Below are 12,500 nucleotides of genomic sequence, written 5' to 3' on the forward strand. Positions count from 1 at the left end.
AGGCTTCCTTTTTATTATTGCTCAAGTGTAGTTAAAGGGCTTTTTTGTTTGTTAGTTTGTTTAAGCCATGATCATTTCATCATTTTTGCTGACTTTGTACATGCTGGTTTACATTGTCTAATGTGTTCTGCCTTTAAGACAGCAATACGATTTGAAGGAGATTTGACTACTGTTTCTAGCAGGTTCAGCAACTACATTAAACCTATAAAGGGTAATGGCACACTTTGGTCACAAATCACTATGGGATTGCACCTAGAAAGTTCTCCTCTGAGACGCAAGTCCGAGCAAGCTTGTTTGTGGAAGACTAGTAATCGCCCATCCATACCAGTCCCCATCTCCATGCCACTGATGTTATCCAAGGGACTAGTAAAGGCCCTTACAGCTTGGCACCAGTGACGTTGCAACCCATTTCTACAGCTGAGTGAACTGGAGCAACATGAAATAAAGTGCCCTGTTGAAGAAAACAACACAAGCCTGGTCCAGGAATTGAACTCACTACCTCATGATTGTGAGTCTGACATTCTAGCCACTGAGCCAGGCTGTCTTTATTCTATGTTTAATTTCTTTTTTCTCTCCCTTTTTTTTTTCTTAGAGGTTGGCATGCCCAGCTATATAACACATAGTGGCAGAGGTTTTCCGTTAGACATGTTCAGCTCTTTGGCACAGTTGAATTCTCTGATACACAATTGTACAGGGGAAGGGATTTTTTTTTCTGTGATGCATACCCAACTGTTAAAATCTTGAAGGTTTTTTGTCATGCTCAGCTCATGGCAACACAGTGATTAACTACTCAGTTTAAATTTCATTGGCCAGAACTTTTGCCAATATACTTGGAGAAGACAGAATTAACATCACAACTTCTCACTCACCCTTTCACTCAAATTCTGGTACTGGACAACAACTCCTTGACTCTCAGTTAATCATCTTTTGATATCTTAGTCCTGCAATATCAGAATTGCAGCCTCTACTTCACCTTCTGTGAACTCCCACATAGTTACATGTTTTCATGGTATGTTTGGTAACAAATATGGCCATGTTGACATTGCATATGTCTGGAAAGGATCCAAACTTTCCCTTGACACCATACATTAACAACAGAACTTGTTCAACAGTAGACGCTGGTGATATTGTTCAATCTTGACCTAAAAGTCTTATGATCAAAAGCATTTACTCTGTGACCATCTCAGCCTTTATTTATACAATATAACATTAACCAATGTACCCTTCTTGTTTTTTTTTTCCTTTTTTCTTTTTCCAAGATAGTAGGATGTCATCATGTTGTTATTTCTAGCAGGACAAACAGCTGTGTAGAGGCTTGTTCATTAGCTTGAATCCAGCAGATGTAAACCTGGTAGACTCAGAGCATCCCTCATCATTTCTTATTGATAACAAAAAATTTTTTTATCCATCAGCAGCTGTTTGGAACACAATAAGCCAAATGTTTGGCTACAGAAATTTCACATTCCATGCTGATGGGGGATGGGGGAGGGGAAAGATTTTTCGAGAAATTAAATGGTGTATATTTATGCTTCAGGCGGCGAGCTGGCAGAAGCGTTAGCATGCCTGGCGAAATGCTTAGCAGTATTCCGTCTGCCGCTACGTTCTGAGTTCAAATTCCGCCGAGGTCGACTTTGCCTTTCATCCTTTCGGGGTCGATTAAATAAGTACCAGTTACGCACTGGGGTCGATATAATAGACTTAATCCGTTTGTCTGTCCTTTGTCCTCTCTGTGTTTAGCCCCTTGTGGGTAGTAAAGAAATAGGTGTATATTTATGCTTCAGAGGAGGTACTTTGCAATATTTGTTCTGACTCTGTGTTTTGAGCATTTAAACTGATGGCAAATATTCTACCTGTTTATGTTCACTGACTCTGGCAATATTCTAATTTTGTTCAAACTGGCCACATCTGGCCCAAATATTCTACCTGTTTTATGTTCAAACTGGCCACATCTGGCCCAAATATTCTACCTGTTTTATGTTCAAACTGGCCACATCCAGCCTCTCACACCGATCTTATGATGTCATCTAAAAATAAACAATCACACCATTGAATTCCCAAAGTTACAAGATAATGTCCGATTAATTCAAAACCATGTGATTAAATAACCATTAAATTTTTACTGAATAATTAATCTAAATGCTAAATGGTTCAATCCTTCCATGACATACCTGGATGATAGACTAAATCCATCACCCCTGTCTAATATCACCACCTGCTCCTTGGGTGCCTTTAGTGGTGTTCACTTTGCTAGCCATAGCTATCATTTGGGGATACCTTTTGCCATCCTGTAAGTCTGAGAGGCCTTCTAAAGGGTTATGAGTAATGCCCTACCCACTTGACTAAAAGATATAAAAAAAACAGTAAAAAAAAAAGGAAAAAAAGAATGATAAAAAAATGATATTTTATTGCTTCTAATTAAGTAATTAATTCACAGGAAGAAGCAGATTTGTATGGCAAATGTGTTTAGAGAGATACATTAGAAGTATACGTAACGTGGAGGCGCAATGGCCCAGTGGTTAGGGCAGTGGACTCGCGGTCGTAGGATTGCGGTTTCGATTCCCAGACCGGGCATTGTGAGTGTTTATTGAGCGAAAACACCTAAAGCTCCACGAGGCTCCGGCAGGGGCTGGTGGTGATCCCTGCTGTACTCTTTCACCACAACTTTCTCTCACTCTTACTTCCTGTTTCTGTTGTACCTGTATTTCAAAGGGCTGGCCTTGTCACTCTCTGTGTCACGCTGAATATCCCCGAGAACTACGTTAAGGGTACACGTGTCTGTGGAGTGCTCAGCCACTTACACGTTAATTTCACGAGCAGGCTGTTCCGTTGATTCGGATCAACCGGAACCCTCGTCGTCGTAACCGACGGAGTGCTTCCACACACACATAACCATCACATGAAGTGTAATGACTCTATTCTGAATTAGAATTCCATTTGCTGTTAAATCTCAAGCTTCCATCTCTCTTCATCAAAATACAAGCAAACCAATACTCTTAAAACATTTAGAGTTGTGATAGTTAACAGCTGATCATGGTAGGTCATTGTATACAATCATCATCATCATCACAATCCTCATAATTTAAATGTCTACTTGTCCTGGGTTGAAAAAGTTTATCAAGGCAGATTTTCTAGAGTTGTATTTACTTCCCCATAACTTGGCAGTTCCTATTACAAACCGTTACTGGTTTGCCAAACATATTGCCGAAGCCAGTGCCGCCTCGACTGGCTTCCGTGCAGGTGGCACGTAAAATGCACCAATACGACCGTGGCCGATGCCAGCCTCGCCTGGCCCCTGTGCAGGTGGCACGTAAAAAGCACCCACTACACTCACGGAGTGGTTGGCGTTAGGAAGGGCATCCAGCTGTAGAAACATTGCCAGATCAGACTGGGCCTGGTGCAGCCTTCTGGCTTCCCAGATCCCCGGTCGAACTGTCCAACCCATGCCAGCATGGAAAGCGGACGTTAAACGATGATGATTTCCCAATGACCAGACATGTTTTTGTGGAATATTGGAAATGAGTGACACTGCTTGTATGACAGTGACACTTATTTACAACTATCATGCAATGTCAAGACAAGAAGACACAAATATACATATTCACATGACAGGTTTCTTTCAGTTTCCATCTGCCAAATCCATTCATAAGGTTTTGGTCGACCCAAGGTTATAGTATAAGACACTTACCCAAGGGACTGAACATGAAACCATGTAGCTGGGATGCAAACTTCTTAACCACACAACCACACCTGTCCTATATAGTGCATGTGTGTGTGTATATATATATCTGTGTGTGTGTGTGTGTGTAAAGAGAGAGGGGGGAGGATAGAGAAAATACTGTCAACTATCTGGTAATATTATCATCAGCTCCATCATACCACTAAAGACTAGGTCTTTGGATTTATTTGAGCCAAATTCCTGGCACCAATACCTTAACCCCTCTTTAGTTGTAATTAGCTCCAGGGTATGTTAATACATACCTGACACCCCTAGCTAATTGATCTTTGCTAGGAGTTATTTTTCAGTATGTGATCCCAAAATAATCTTAATTTAGGGAGGTATAAGCTTTTCAGTAATACTAATACTAATAATGAAAGGAAAAAAAAAAACAATCCCCTAACCAAGATCTATACCATGGTCTATTTAGCACTGACAAAAGCACAAAAGTTTCTGCCAGTGGTTTGCCTGCCGCAATGAAGAAAAAGTTACTGCCACAAAGAGATTATACATACATTGTCCTGGCTCACACCAAATCCTGTGTTCAGTTACAAACACAGTGCAACCAGCAGCCAGGTGTACCTGAATACTGTACTTGGTGTAACCAGGACTGCCCCCCCCCCCCACTACACCATACACATTCTCCATCAGAAAGTTTTCAATTAAGCCACTGAACAAACATGATGAGATTGAGTGTAATGATAGCAACAATAATATTTCAGATACAGATTAGACACACACACACTGTTCACAGAAAATAGTTTCCTGTCAGGCTAAGAGAGACTGGCATTTGATCAAGAATGTCTTTTATAGCAAATTAATACTATCTACAGTTTAATGTGTAACAAATCTAGTGTGAGCGTGTGTGTGTGTATACACACCTGTCCAATAGTGTATACAAGCACTCACTCCTACCTATATCCACACTGAAACACATACAGACATCCACACATGTATAGGCAAAAGATTACTAGATCTCCCTCTGACAACAGGACTAAATGGTGGTGGTGGTGACAGTAGATGGTATGAATGACTGTGGAGGTCATAATAGTAGTGGTGGTCATAGTCATGAAAGGTCATAGTAATGGTAGTATTATTTGTAGAGGTCACACGAAGGGCTTTTGTAGAGGTCGTAGCAGTGGTTGTAGTAGTGAAGGTCACATTAGTAGAGATGTATACAAAATGAAATACCGAGCAGACGAACAACTTTGATTGCTAATCAAAGTTTTTGTATAGCAACAACTGTAGCAACACCTTGTCATCGACTATCAGCAATAGCAACAGCAACATTTGCAGCAAACTGCTGCATCATTTGGTTGCTACGACATCGTCACCGTTAGCAACAGCAACAATTACACTTATAGTATTAGCAACAACTGCAGCACCACCTTGTTGCTAACTTGCTATTGATAACACTTCACTTCATCATCATCATCAGCAACACTATCAGTGGCAATAGTAACATTGGTTTCAAATTTTGGCACAAGGCCAGCAATTTTGTGGAAGTGGTGGTAGCAGTTGTGGGGGTGTTAAGTTGGTTACCTTGACCCCAGTGTTCAACTGGTACTTATTTTATTCATCCTGAAAGGATGAAAGGCAAAGTTGACCGTGACAAAATTTGAACCAAGAACGTGAAGATGGATGAAATGCCTATTTCTTTACTACCCACAAGGGGCTAAACACAGAGAGAACAAACGGATTAAGTTGATTATATCGACCCCCAGTGTGTAACTGGTACTTATTTAATCGATCCTGAAAGGATGAAAGGCAAAGTCAACCTCGGCGGAATTTGAACTCAGAACGTAGCAGCAGACGAAATGCCTCTAAGCATTTTGCCTGGCATGCTAACGCTTCTGCCAGCTTAGTGACATTTGTAATATTAGCAACAAATGCAACACCACCTTGTTGCTAACAAACTACTTCCAACAACAACAACAACAATCGTAACACCACCTTGTTGCTAACAACCCTAGGTAATCTACCTTTCTATAACATCTAGCCTCCCCAATCCCCAGCAATCAGCAGCGGCACTCTACTCTAACTCCCATTGCCTACCTTATATGCATTGGCCCTAACGAACTCCTAATTAGGGGAAAAGGCAGAGAGGGGACTAGAGCGGTAGGATAATAGATTAAATCTGGAATAGCAAACAAAGAGGGGAGGAGGATGGTTGGCATGTGCCGAAGAGAGAGAGAGGAGAAAGAATATGAGGAGAATATGGGGTCTACACACGGGTAAAACAGTTGGTGATGTTTGTGATGGTGGGGGTGGCGATGGTGAAAATGGTGGTGGTGGTGGTGGTGGAGGTGGCACCGGTGAAAATGGTGGTGGTGGAGGTGGCACTGGTGAAAATGGTGGTGGTGGTGGTGGCACTGGTGAAAATGGTGGTGGTGGTGGTGCAACTGCTGAAAGTAACATGCAACTGCTGGAATGCCTGCTAGAGGAGCTGTACAGCAGAGACCTTTCAGATGCCTGTATCGCACAGCACGGCTCAGTACCCACATGCACACACACACACACACACACACACAAGACTGCATCACATGCACAGAGCATAAGATTGCAACACACACACAAGGTACAGAGAGCTGAGTCAGAATATTCAGCCATCAGCGAAAGAAAGTTGGGGAGTGGCAGTAGGAGTTGTATATGAATGGATTATAATAATGGAAGGAGGAATGGTGGGGGGGGAATAGAGGTGTAGGAAGAGTGGGATAGCAAAGGATCAGAGTGGGAGTGGAAGGGTGAGTGAGCAGTGGGGGGATAGTAGGAGGGTGTTGATGACGGTGGGACACACATCCATTAGGGTATAAACATGGTTGGAGCAGTGTGATAGTGCCAGAGATAGCAATATGGTGCGCGTATGCATGCATGCGTGTGTGCATGCATTTTGCACAGAGCTGGATAGACAGTTAATGAGATATAATACACTTCGTATGCACATGTTCGAACACACACACACAATGTGTGTGTGTGTGTATAAAATATACATATTGAATGGCGGTGCCCCAGCATGGCCACAGCTCGTGAGCTGAAACTATATAAAATATAAATATAAATATAAATATATATATATATATATATATATATATACTACTAATATAGGATGAAGTTTTTTTTCTCTACAGAAAAAAATTCCATGAAGAAAGTTCTTCGATTTTTGCTGTAGCGAGTAGATTATATGTGGAAATTGACGATTTAATAGTCTGTTATCAGCATATTGGCTTTGAAATAATTTTCTTTAGCCCTTACTTATAAGTTGTATATATATATATATAATATATATATATATATATATATATATAATTTTGCATGTGTATATGAATGTGCATACATTTTGTACAGAGCTCGATAATTAGACATAACACACTGCTTGCGCATGTGTGTGAATGTAAATACACACTCACACACACCACACACACACACACACAGAGATATATATGAGAGAGGAAGGGAGAAAGGAGAAGAAGGGAGAAAGGAGAGGTAGACAGGTAGATATGCTGAAACAAAAGTGCTAATCTGGATCTGGTGAGGGACGGGGCTTCAATTCCTTTCCGAGAGTTAAGAATAGAAAGGACAGGCAGAGAGACAGACAGACAGACAGACAGACAATGATATTAGAGGAAGGAAGAGCAGAACATTGACAAACAACAAAGACAGGATCTATTTGAAATGAGGGCAACAACAACAACAACGATCTGCCCTAATCCCCTTCCCCTCCAAATGGCCTAGAAATACCGATGCAATGAATAGTTTACTACAAGAATTCCTGTTTTTAATGAGAATGGGGGAGGAGAAAGGACCAATGGTGTGTTGTTGATGATGTTGATGTTAACTTGCCTGATTAAAGGCACTCCAGCCATGACTGTCTCTTCCAGAGTGACACTTTTCCAATATGCAACCCTCTGTGTGTTTTTTTTTTTTTTTTTTTCAAGACAAAAAGGGGTGACATTTGAGGGTGATTTGGTGGTTGTTTCTAGCCAGTTGATTAGCAACCACATACAGGCTCTATGGAAGTAGGTTGTCACCAGCTGACAGGATGGAGGGACAGTAAAAGAGGAAGACCCATGGACAAATACAAGTGGTGGTCATAATGATGAAAATAATCTTTTATCTTTTACTTGCTTCAGTCATCAGACTGTGGCCATGCTGGGGCACTACCTTGAAGACTTTCTAATTGAAAGAATTAACCGCAGTACATTTTTTTGTTTGTTTTTAAGCTTGGTACTTATTCTATCAATATCTTTTGCTGAACTGCCAAGTTATGGGGAAGTAAATACACTAACACACACAGAAGTGTGTGTGTGTGTGTATACATACATACATACATACACATATGATGGGCTTTTTTCAGTTTCCATCTACCAAATCCACTCATAAAGGTTTGGTCGACCTGAGGCTAGAGTAGAAGACACTTTCCCAAGGTTCCATGCAGTGGAACAGAGCCTGGAACCTTTTGGCTGGGAAGCAAGCTTCTTACCACACAGCCACGCATGTACCTATAATGTTGGGGATTGCAAAAACGGTGACAACATTGGTAATAATGACCAATAATTATGATGACAATAAGCAGGATTGGGATATTCAGAGTAAAGGCTACTGCAAAGATGATGATGATGATGATGATTGTTGCAGCTGATGGACTAGGTCAAACTCAACTGAGCAGACCTATGCTATGATGGTGGGAACTGACTACACATGTGTCAGTGTACATGTATTGAAGTCATGTTCAAAATATGCTGCTGTGTGTATGTTTGCCTGTGTTGCAGTCCTGTACATGGTGTGTGTGTGTGTGCACATGTGATACAGTCCTGTACAATGCATGTATCATATGTAGAACTACATCATCTAACAAGACCTTTTGCTTTTTTTTAAGAATGGCAACCTGTTATATGAGGGAGACTTAGCTACTATTTCTAGCAGATCTAATGACTACATAGAGGCTCTCTCACTTGTTTGACAATGATGACATGAAGACCGGTAATGATGATGGCGTTGGTGCTGATGGTAACTGGAATGGTTAACCAACAGGAAATTAGTAGCAAATTGGCAGTAAGTGTGCAGAGGTTGGTGTGGGTGAATGGGAGAGTGAGAGAGAGAGAATCTAGATGGCATTTTCTAATAAGAAAACATTTTATTTTCACTTCCATATCAATCTCTGCCCAGATGTCACATCAGATATTACTTTACACATATGCACACATACATAAAACACATACTAACTATCTCCACTTATGCTAACTGATTTTCCTGTCAGCTGGACTAGAATGAATTTTCCTGCGCAACTAAGCTTGGCTAAAACTCTCCACAGAGCCTTATGATTTATGGAATCAAATACCTCAGTGATTTCAAAAATGTTACATATAAAAGGTCTCCTGTTGCTGGCAAGCACAGCTTATATCAATAAAGCCTTTGGAAAGTTGAAAATCAGACTAAGATTTGAATGGGTCTCCAATAGCAGGTGGAGATGGTTAAGCTAGAATTTTTCAAACAGTTGACAAAAGAGAAATTCTTCAGGAATTACCACCATCTGATTTGTCTACTTTCTTGAAGATGGTAATGATGGCTGCATCTCTGAAGTCAATGGTTATCTCTTTTCACATCCAGATTAGCAGAAACAGAGCATAAAGCTTTGCTGTTAGTGCTTCTTTCTCAAGTTAATGTATGTCAGCCAGAATCCCAACAGACCCAGGTGGGTGCTTTATTTCTTTTTAAGAAACAGATTGCTGCTTCGGTTTCTGCAGTGCCATGTGTTACAGATACTTCATCATTGGTCAGTGTTTGATATTGTCAGAGAACCGAGATCTTTCGTTGGCTGCAAAGTCACAATTAAACCAGTCTTCAAAATGGTTTTTTCCACAGATTGCCGATAGCAGCAGCTTCTTCATTAGTTTTGTCCCGTCTTTAGATTTGAAGGGAGCTGGACTTGTACTAGGATCGGAGATCTCTTCAGTTACATTGAAATAACCTCTCATGTCATGCATGTCAGCCAGTTTCTAGAATTCAAATACTTTGGCCTTCCACCAATTGTTCTTCACTCCATATGTTTGTTTCTGGACTGCAGCTTTTGCCTGCTGGCAAACTTTCCTTTTGTGCTTATTATTCTTGTAATTTTGGAAGGCAAGAAAAACTGCTCTTTTTTTCTGTTGATAAGCTGCTTGACTTGGGTGTTGTTCTAACCAAACCAGTCTTCGTGTTTTCTTGCTGTGAAGCCCAAGGACTCCTGACAAACTACAGAGATGCTTGCCATTACAGTGCACCATATGTTTTTAATGATGCTGAAATTTCCGGGCTGTTGGATGACAGTTCATCCTCTAAGCACTCAGCCTTTGCCAGGTTTTAAAAAAATTCAGAGTTGATTTTTCAACTGGTATTGTTTCTGCTGTGAACATCACGTTGAAAAGAATTAAATTACTATACTAAATTGTATTAAGTGGTGGTCTGTCCAGCAAACATTAACCCCTGTCATTATGTGTTAGATGTACATCCATACAATAACAGTCAGTCATATGCCAGTGCTTTGATTACAGTCTAAGAGTAAAATTCCTCTTTAACTTCCCTATCTACATTATGTGAGTGTATACACACTGATGACTGTCACATATTTTTAGACCCAGTAAGCTTTAAGCAGAAAATCATGAATCTTTCACTGATGTCAGTTGTTATTCACAGGCGCGTGGCTCAGTGGTTAGAGCGTCGAGCTTACGATCGTGAGGTTGTGAGCTCGAATCCCAGACCGGGTTGCGTGTTGTGTTCTTGAGCAAGACACTTTATTTCACATTGCTCCAGTTTACTCAGCTGTAGAAATGAGTTGTGACGTCACAGGTGCCAAGCTGTATCGGCTGTTGCCTTTCCCTTGGACAACATCGGTGACGTGGAGAGGGGAGGCCGGTATGCATGGGCGACTGCTGGTCTTCCATAAAACAACCTTGCCCAGATCTGTGCCTCAGAGAGTAACTCTCTAGGTGCAAACCCATGGTCAGTGTCTGACCGAAGGGGGTCACAAAGATTAACAAGATCATTGTGAGCTGCAAAGCTTACTCCATGCTCTGCTCTTCTTTCTGTTGGCTTTCCATTCTAAAGAAAGGTATATTTATCGCCATGCCTTGTTTTGCTAAGGGACACAAGGTCAATTCTCTAGAGATGAGTGCTTTCTAGTACTCTCACCCACCTCATCATATTTTAGCATCGCACTAAAATACGCTGGATAGGTGTAGCCAATGGGGAAGCTGCCGAGTAGTCACATGACCAGACAAAAAATATCAAACCTTCAAATCAACTCTCTCCACTCTCTGGATACCAACACCTCTGAGACTGCACTTGATGTAAATTTTCTGTTTTAACATGACCAAAATTATTCATCAAAATTTCACACTAATTTGTTTTAAAACAATGTCTTAATAATGACAAAGTTATTAATTTTCAAAATTTATTGAAACAAATGCAGTACATTTGATTCAAAAGAAATATGAACAGAAATGTTAAATAAGAAAAGGATACATTAGATCATTGCTTCTCTAACTGATGTGGCATATTGGCAGTTTTTTTTTCTCCAATGTGCCAGGGACCGGTAATATTTCTTAGTAATATTACCGGTCCCTGGCACATATTAATTCATATCGGAAACTATATATATAATGAATATAATAAAAGTTGAAAATTTTAAAAATTTTATTTTTTTATATTTATCTTGTAAACAAATAATATAATGTTACATAAGCTGATGAGTTGTTTACTGCAGTGCATAAGGTGAAATTACTGAAATTATGCTATAGTTTCTTTCTTTTCTGGAAACTTACCATGTACCAGCAGCTGATGGCTCACGGACCAGCGCTGGTCCATGGACCATCACTTTGAATGGCACTGCATTAGATAATGTCCCACAAACACCTAAGTTGATGGGAAAGCCACAGCTAGATTATGAAAGTCTACCTGGTATTGGTCAACTTGGGGTTAAACATTGAGCCAACATTCTGAGATTTATTTGAGACTAGCAGTATCGCCCGGCGTTGCTCGGGTTTGTAAGGGAATTAACTATATAAGCATTTTTAGAGATGTAAAGTATAATAGTGGGTGTTACTGTAGCTTTTTACATTCTGAGATTTAATAATACATTTTTAGAGAGTTACTTCCCTTATATAATAGCAAAAAAATGCATTAAAAATGGGAAAAAATTATGGTAAATTTTTTTTTAATCATAGACTCATCGTAGACGCGCGCTAATACCCAGAAGGGCTTGATATGAATCATGACTATAAGATACTCGGTTTTGGTTAAACTGCACCGCAAAATGTGGGAGTAGTTAGGAATCTAAATTGTAGGAGACAGACACTCACACAACTTCACTTTTATATATAAAGATTTACTACTTCTTCCCAAAGTCTTGCTTGTCACAGATTTTTGTGGCAAGACAATTCCATGCAGAAATTGAGACAGACCTCATGCCTGTTATGCATAACATTGCTTTCAGGTACTTATACACAATGGACAATGGGAGGTAGCACTGACTCTTTCAAACACATCTACCCAATGACAAACAGAGTCGGTACCAGCACTACAGGGTGGCCCCAAAATAGGTTTACAGTTATTCAACTTTCACTTTCGCATTCATATATTAACAGTTTTGATCTTAATTATATAAAAAAAAAGGAAACCATTATTCTATGCTAATTTAGTTAATTTTGTCAAGCTCCCTTTTCAGTTTGTAAGATAGAAATTTAAATATAATAAAATAAGAAATTTAAAGTGTCTACATGATAACTGTAAACCTACTTTTGGACCACCC

At 40.1% G+C, this 12,500-nt stretch overlaps 1 protein-coding gene across 33 annotated transcripts in view; it reads right to left on the reverse strand.

Moving 5' to 3' along the window:
• The window catches only part of LOC115210251 (titin), a 626,493-nt gene that overhangs the window by 339,245 nt on the left and 274,748 nt on the right, over nt 1–12,500 (reverse strand). The gene's annotated exons all lie outside the window — the stretch shown is intronic.

Source organism: Octopus sinensis, linkage group LG4 (assembly GCF_006345805.1).
Source record: "Octopus sinensis linkage group LG4, ASM634580v1, whole genome shotgun sequence".
NCBI classification, from domain to species: Eukaryota; Metazoa; Mollusca; class Cephalopoda; order Octopoda; family Octopodidae; genus Octopus; species Octopus sinensis.